General features: G+C 36.9%; 1 long non-coding RNA gene across 1 annotated transcript; it reads right to left on the bottom strand.

Moving 5' to 3' along the window:
• Positions 1-1,251: 1,251 nt before the first annotated feature.
• LOC135081291 (uncharacterized) lies at positions 1,252-2,300 on the bottom strand. The gene is made up of 2 exons (XR_010259175.1): positions 2,068-2,300; positions 1,252-1,826 (listed from the first exon to the last, which is right to left on the bottom strand). It is a non-coding gene; the product is annotated as an uncharacterized LOC135081291 (long non-coding RNA).
• Positions 2,301-7,089: the final 4,789 nt, after the last annotated feature.

The raw sequence follows: 7,089 nt of genomic DNA, 5'->3' as shown, positions 1-7,089 counted from the left end.
TAACATTTTTTCTATCAAAAGGGTGTCCTTTTACGATTATCGACTAGAAGTTATTTCTTTATTGAAAGATGAAGAGACAACACTAGTAATCCCATTAACGCCGACAACTAATACTGTGCATGTCCTCCAACCATGCCCACGTAAAAGAAAGGGCGTAGATAAACAATAAAGTTATGCGAAAACGATGCAAGCAATGTTGGAGCACTAAAAAATAAAGACGCGATACATCTCATTACTGCCCTGACTGTCAGGAGCAACACGGTTTTTGCGAAAATAAATTGTTTTATAGTACGAGAAGAAGAAGTCCACGACCAAAACCATGTCTCATAGCAATACGGCAAAAACCCTATAAAATCGTTAGATTGTATGATTCTGAACCCGACTAGGTGTGTAGTAACGGTCGAAAGTGTAGCAACTGCGTGGGAGGCCATTTCTGCTGTGTCAAAAAAAAAAGACAGTCGGTATTATAGCAATACGTCTAATAGTGAAAATGTACATAGATTTTATAATTGTATTACGAAAAAGTTTGTTTTCAGACATTTTGCGCGTAGCATATAGCCTGAGCGCATTTTTGAAAATGTCAACAAATTTAGCCGACCTGTATCATAGCAATACGGATAACATTTTTTTTCAACTTTTTATTGCTGCCATGATTACCAAAAACCTGTTTTCAGACACTTTAAGTGTAGCATATACTCCCAAAAACGAAAATAACGTTTCGGAGTCGCCTGGCCGACGCTTCTGTTAAATGTTTTTTTAAATTAACAGCCTTCATAGATGTTCAAGAATCTCCCTTGTCTATTATATGTACGATGTTTATTTTACAGAAGAGGACGTTGAAGATCTCCCGAGCGACGTCGAGAGTGATTTCGAAGATGACGATTCCGAATCCGACAGCGATTGAATACTTTGTAACTTTCAATAAACCTTTGAATAAACGAGAATATTTTGTAACTTTGAATAAACCGTTTTTTTTTTTCAACTTCATCCCAGTTTCCTTTTGTGCGATTTATTTCAGTCTTTCAACTTCAATGTTACGGTTTCGGGTAAATTCTTTGTTAATTATCATCTAATAAATTCAGGGTCGCAACGTATTAATTTACATCACACATTTCCGGGTGATTTTAGGACTTATACACAATTCCTAGGAATTGTATACAATGACGGATTTCATACATTTCCTGTAACACATATATGTAATTATACATAAATAGCAATATAGGGAGGACTTACCACATAGAAAAAAAAATGTTTCTGTACAAATTTATTTACAGTCAACTTAATCTAGCTAATTATCAAATAATTACAAATGAAATACTAAATCTACATAACCTATTCTACTATTTACAATATTTACAAAGTTCATTAAAATAGATGGAGCCCTATTAACAATTTAACTAAGGTGCAAAAAGTTAATAGGGCTCTTAATCCTCGTATATGTTGAATAAGCGTCTGCTCCGAGGATACGTCCACGTATGGACAACTGCGCCGTGGTCTCCTCGGAGGTCGCCGCCACGGCACTCCAGGCCAGGCCCGTAGTGCTGCCAGGAACTCTGATGGCTCAAGCCACTCCTCTGTCTCTGCCACGTCGGCCTGGAGTGTTGGAAAGTTAGAAACTTTTTGGTTAAACGCAAGCATATTTGAATTTGGCACTCCGCTGTCAATGTAAGGCTTCCAGGCTTCTGGATCAATCACTCGATCTCATGTAGTCTCTGTGTGCTGTATGTTCTAAAATAAATCCGTGGTAATCTTCGTGGTCTTTTCCTTCTTACGCTCCAACTCCAACATGGAGCTCCTCCGTCGGACATTGCAAGTCTTCCTGATTTCTGAAACAATATAGTTAGATTCAATAAATTTTGTCTGATAAAAATTACTATTTTGATAAATTAAGACAAAGATAAATAATCAAGTATAATAATTTAAATTTAGTTATTTATTATTTTTCTTTATTAAGCAAACAAACAGCATGCGTTGATACATGTGAACTTAAAAAATAAAAATAGTACAACAAACTGTATAGGCTACAGTTCATTATGTTAAAAAAGAAAGTATAAAATATGTACTTACTCTGCCGACGTCATATCACGCCGCCGCAGCCGCCGCAATATCCAGCGCCAAGCGCGCCAGCGACTATGGTTCTCACTCCTGTAATAACGTTAAAAACCATTATACCTCAAGATCTAAAAGGGAACATAATTCATAATTAATATTTGAACTGTAGAATCTACAGTTCAAATATAGTTGTTTTAGACATCGATTATTGATGTTGATGATGAAAGCACACCGATACCACTGTAGATTATTGATATCGTACCGTTGCACAGTACCAGCGCGCCGGTACCACCCACAGCACAAGCCAACGCTGGCTACTGCAGCCGGAGAGCTACAAAAATACATTCATGCTGTTAGTAAGTAGGTAGAAAAACAGCAATGATGATAGGTTATGTATTAGTTTACATCCCAGTTAATTCCAGTAGCTAAGGCTGATTAAGTTACAAAATCAAAAAAGTCACTGGCCAGTTAATAATATCATCAACAACATTGCGAAAAAAAACTATTGCTGCAATGAAATCAAAGTAGGCATTTACACTGAATGCACCGAGTGCGCCATAATAAAATTGTCTCTAATAAACATAATAATAACACACATAGTTATATTTTGTTTTATTCACAAGTTGAAATAAATCAAACAATAGGTACTTACACCACTTACACGCCAAGTTTGAAATATAACAATTCCTTCGTTTTCATTCTCACTACACTCTAACTCTACTCTGACGCCATCTATCGGAATATTAACGCAATGTGACGACGCGAGTCGCCTTAGAGGCGTTTCCGTTTACTCAAGACCGTAATTTTTAATTATAAAAGTAGGTACTTAAAATATTTTGATTGATCTCGCAAATTTAAGGACATTGAATTATTATTTAACATGTTTTTTATAATGTTGTACTACATTTAAAAATAACTCCAAGTCGTCCATTCCTATTTACAAAACATTTCTTGATAGTTTCCGGTCTAGTTTTGATGATGTTGGCAATGAGGTCCCGGTCTAAAGTCGGAATTATAATTCGATTCCACATTTGACATTAGCTACTATCATTTTGTGAAATAATTATACCACAATATTATAATAGTGTGTACACTATCAGTACACAAAAATCGATAAACAATCAGTGTGTGTGCCATCAGTGTGCCAATTAAAGACTAAATTATTGATTTTTATTTTAATAAATACATAATAATTATTTATTAATTAGTAATCGCTGCTCTATTTTATAAAAAGTTAATATTTTTGTTTTTATATTAAAAACAAAACTTATAATAAAAGAGCCTAGATAGTTTTCTGTATTGGCAACCCGTGCGCGCTCGTGCAGCTATCGCCATTTTGTTTATCTTGTCATTCGGCTTCATTCTCCCAGCCTGACTGTACGAATATCTTATTTCATTGCGAATCGATATTTTGTTATTTTGTTGGGTTTTTGTTAAAGTATTGTTACGTTGTGTTTGTTGATACGTTTATAGTTTTTTGTGAACTTTGAGTGAATCTATTTGTTTTGGTTTTCCATCAAAATGGATCCTCACTTCCTCAGCCAAGTACATCACAAAAAGACGTGGATGTTTTCTTGTCCCCAAGAAAAAAACGTCCACGATAAGCTTTCACTGTTACTGATAAAGTAATAATCCGCAACGCCTACAAATACGTGAAAAATGAAATTTCTGCGCAATTGGAGGCCTTTGAAGTTGTGGAAGAAAATGAATATATGAGCAAAGTTGCTGACATATTGGGAATAACCTCACGCTCTGTTTGTAACGTTTTGAAGTAAGTAAATAAAGGTGCTCCGCCAACTCCTCCTAAAAAAACTGGACCAAAGCGAAGTTTCAAAGATAAAATTGATGAATTTACATTCTCTGCAATACGAAGAATTCTTCATCAGTTCTTTTACCGAAATGAACCTCCAACCATTGCAAAGGTTAGTCAATCAGTCAGACAGTATTATTTTATACCTACATCTTTTATAATAAGTAATGATTCCAAGCTATTATAAAATGTACTATTTTAGATTTTACAAGTGATGAACGATGATCCAGAAATGCCCAAGAATTCCAAAGATAATACCCTCAGAAAAAATTTGAAGTATCTTAATTTTAAAGGACAATGGGCAAAATGGTACCCGGCTCCAATAGATATGTGTCTAGTATCGTTTGAAAGGTCTTACCAAGATGAACAACTTTTACTATGACCACTAGCCTCAGATCTGGTTGTGTATTAAGATATACATACTTTTTTGCAGAATGGTACCCAGCTCCAATAGTTATGTTTGTAGTGTCATTTGAAAGGTCTTACCAAGACGAACAACAATTACTATGGCCACCAGCCTCAGATCTGGTTGCGTTCGAAGATAAAGATACTTTTTGTATACCTAAGTATCATACAGTATGAAGGGGGACGCGCTCGGGGCAGGGTCGGACGCGGTGAGGAAGACGGTGGGCGGGAGTTTGCATCGTGCGGTCCACACAGCTTATGACCGCAGTCTGTGGAGGAACACTATCTGTGGTCGCGATCCTCATCAGTGAGGGACCGAGGAAGAAGAAGAAGAAGTATCATACGTGTCCATCGTATGGTACTTAGGTTATGCGAGGCAGGAAGGGTTTACTGCTTCAGCATCCTTCCTTAACTCTATAATTATTGATAGGGATAATTGTGAAATAATTATTTTTATTTGAAGCACTACTACCCCCTTATTAATAAAAAGTTACACCTAGGAAGAACCTTGGATTAAAATGTCATTTCCATACCAAATGACAATTTAAGCCAGAGTTCAACTAGGGTGTAACTTTTATTAATAAAGGGGTTAAAGATTTATTATAAACCTACAAGACCCAATAAGTCCACCCACAAGATGGACCGACGACCTCATAAAGGTAGCGGGAAGGCGCTGGATGCAGGCCGCCACCAACCGGCCATTGTGGAAATCATTGGGGGAGGCCTATGTTCAACTGGACGTCATATGGCTAAAATGATCATGATGATGATGATGAAAGCGAATAAAGGGCTAATAGCTTGGGTAGTTCATCGTAGGTATAATCCTTTCCTTTTCAATGCTTATTTTAGTTATATTAATAGATTGTAGTCATAATACATACTCGTATACATGGATGATTGTGTTATACTTTCATTATAATACTTAGTGGAATTACTGCTTTTAAAACGTGAATTAGAACTGGCCCCATAGCAGACATTTTCCTACATCTAAAGGCCTTTTAAAATATATATTGGTTATGGCTATTGGAGCGGGTACCACTTTCCATACATTTGTGCCCATCATCCTTTGTTGCACGGTCACGCAAGAGTACACTTATTGATCGAAATGATATAATAACATGGCGCCAGCGTTACTTGCGATCTATATGTCAGTTTCGACGAGATGGGAGACATATATATTATCAAGATGAAACTTGGGTTAACGCAGGTAAAGCTAACATTTATACACAAAATGAATTTATATACATTTTACATTAAATTTAATAGTAATATTGAATGTTCATGTACCATATTTATTTTAAGGTCATACTGTAAAAAAAAAACTTGGGTGGACAAGAAAGTCACATCATTTCGACAAGCGTTTTTGGAGGGACTGACCACTGGATTAAGAAATCCATCTGGAAAAAGCAAACGTCTCATAATTAGCCACATAGGTAGTGAAGAAGGCTTCCTGGAAGAGGGGCTCATGATTTTTGAAGCAAAAAAAAATTGTGAAGATTTCCATGATGAGATGAATGCAGTTTGTTTTGAGGAGTGGTTCACTGGAGTCTTACCAAAATTAAGACCAAACTCAATTGTGGTGATGGATAATGCACCTTACCACTCCCGAAAATTGGAAACGGCACCAAAAATGAGCTGGAAAAAGGCTGCCATTCAAGATTGGCTTTTAAATAAAAATATTCATTACGAACCAGATATGGTTTTAGAACTGATTCCACATAACGAGTCTTTTAATAAGTACGCTGTAGACGAAATGGCAGCACAACATGGGATCACGGTTTTAAGACTGCCCCCTTACCATTGCGAGCTAAACCCTATCGAATTGATATAGGCGCAGGTAAAGGGGCATGTAGCTCAAAATAATAAAACCTTCAAATTGACAGACGTGAGAAATTTTACTTTTTTACTTAGTTTACATTTACTTAGTTTACGAGAGTAAAATTATTGCTGTGATGGTCACATTTTAGACTGCCTAGCCTAGGCCCATACAAAGCAACTACAAATGATGCCACAATAATGAGTAATGAGTTCAGCAGATCTGATGGGCCCATGCAATCATATTTTCGAGAAGGTGATATCTTCATACTAGATAGAGGGTTCAGAGATGTGGTAGCGCAGCTGCAAGACATTGGATATGAGACACATATGCCGGAATCTTTATTAGAAGGCCACCACCAGCTGACTACGGATCAAGCAAATAGATCTCGCTGTGTCACTATGTGTAGATGGGTGGTAGAAGTGATAAATGGCCGTCTTAAACGTGATTTTAAACTGTTTAGGCAGGAGTTCTTTAACAGAGCAGCAGCACATCTAATGGAAGATTATAGAATCGGCTGTGCTCGGACCAACAAGTTTCACCCTGTAATTGAAGATAAGCCAGAGTATATCGAATATTTAAATATAGCCAGGGCAAGACTGAATATGCCAAACCTTTTAGGCGAAATGGTCGAGCGGGAGCATTTAAATAGACGGAGATCTCTCTTTATTAATATTGACGACAACCATCCTCACTTGAATGAGTTTCCAAGCCTCAGCATAGAGGATTTAAAAAGATTTGCAGTTGGGACATACCAACTCAAGCAAGCTCGGTCCTATTATGGTGAGCATATCCGAGAAAATGGATCATTATGGTCCAAATCAATGACTCCATTGAAGACGACGTCCCACTTATTTTAGGAGTCAATAACTACCTACTTCGTGGTAGAATAAAGTCGCGGCATGTAGGCAGCCGGACGTATTATACGTACATGTTAATTAACAGGAATGAAGACACGGCGAATTTTCGCGAATTTTTCGCCTGAGATACAGGGAAAAAAAATCCT

Source organism: Ostrinia nubilalis, chromosome 19 (assembly GCF_963855985.1).
Source record: "Ostrinia nubilalis chromosome 19, ilOstNubi1.1, whole genome shotgun sequence".
Classification (NCBI taxonomy): domain Eukaryota; kingdom Metazoa; phylum Arthropoda; class Insecta; order Lepidoptera; family Crambidae; genus Ostrinia; species Ostrinia nubilalis.
This window is presented reverse-complemented; position numbering and strand designations above follow the sequence as displayed.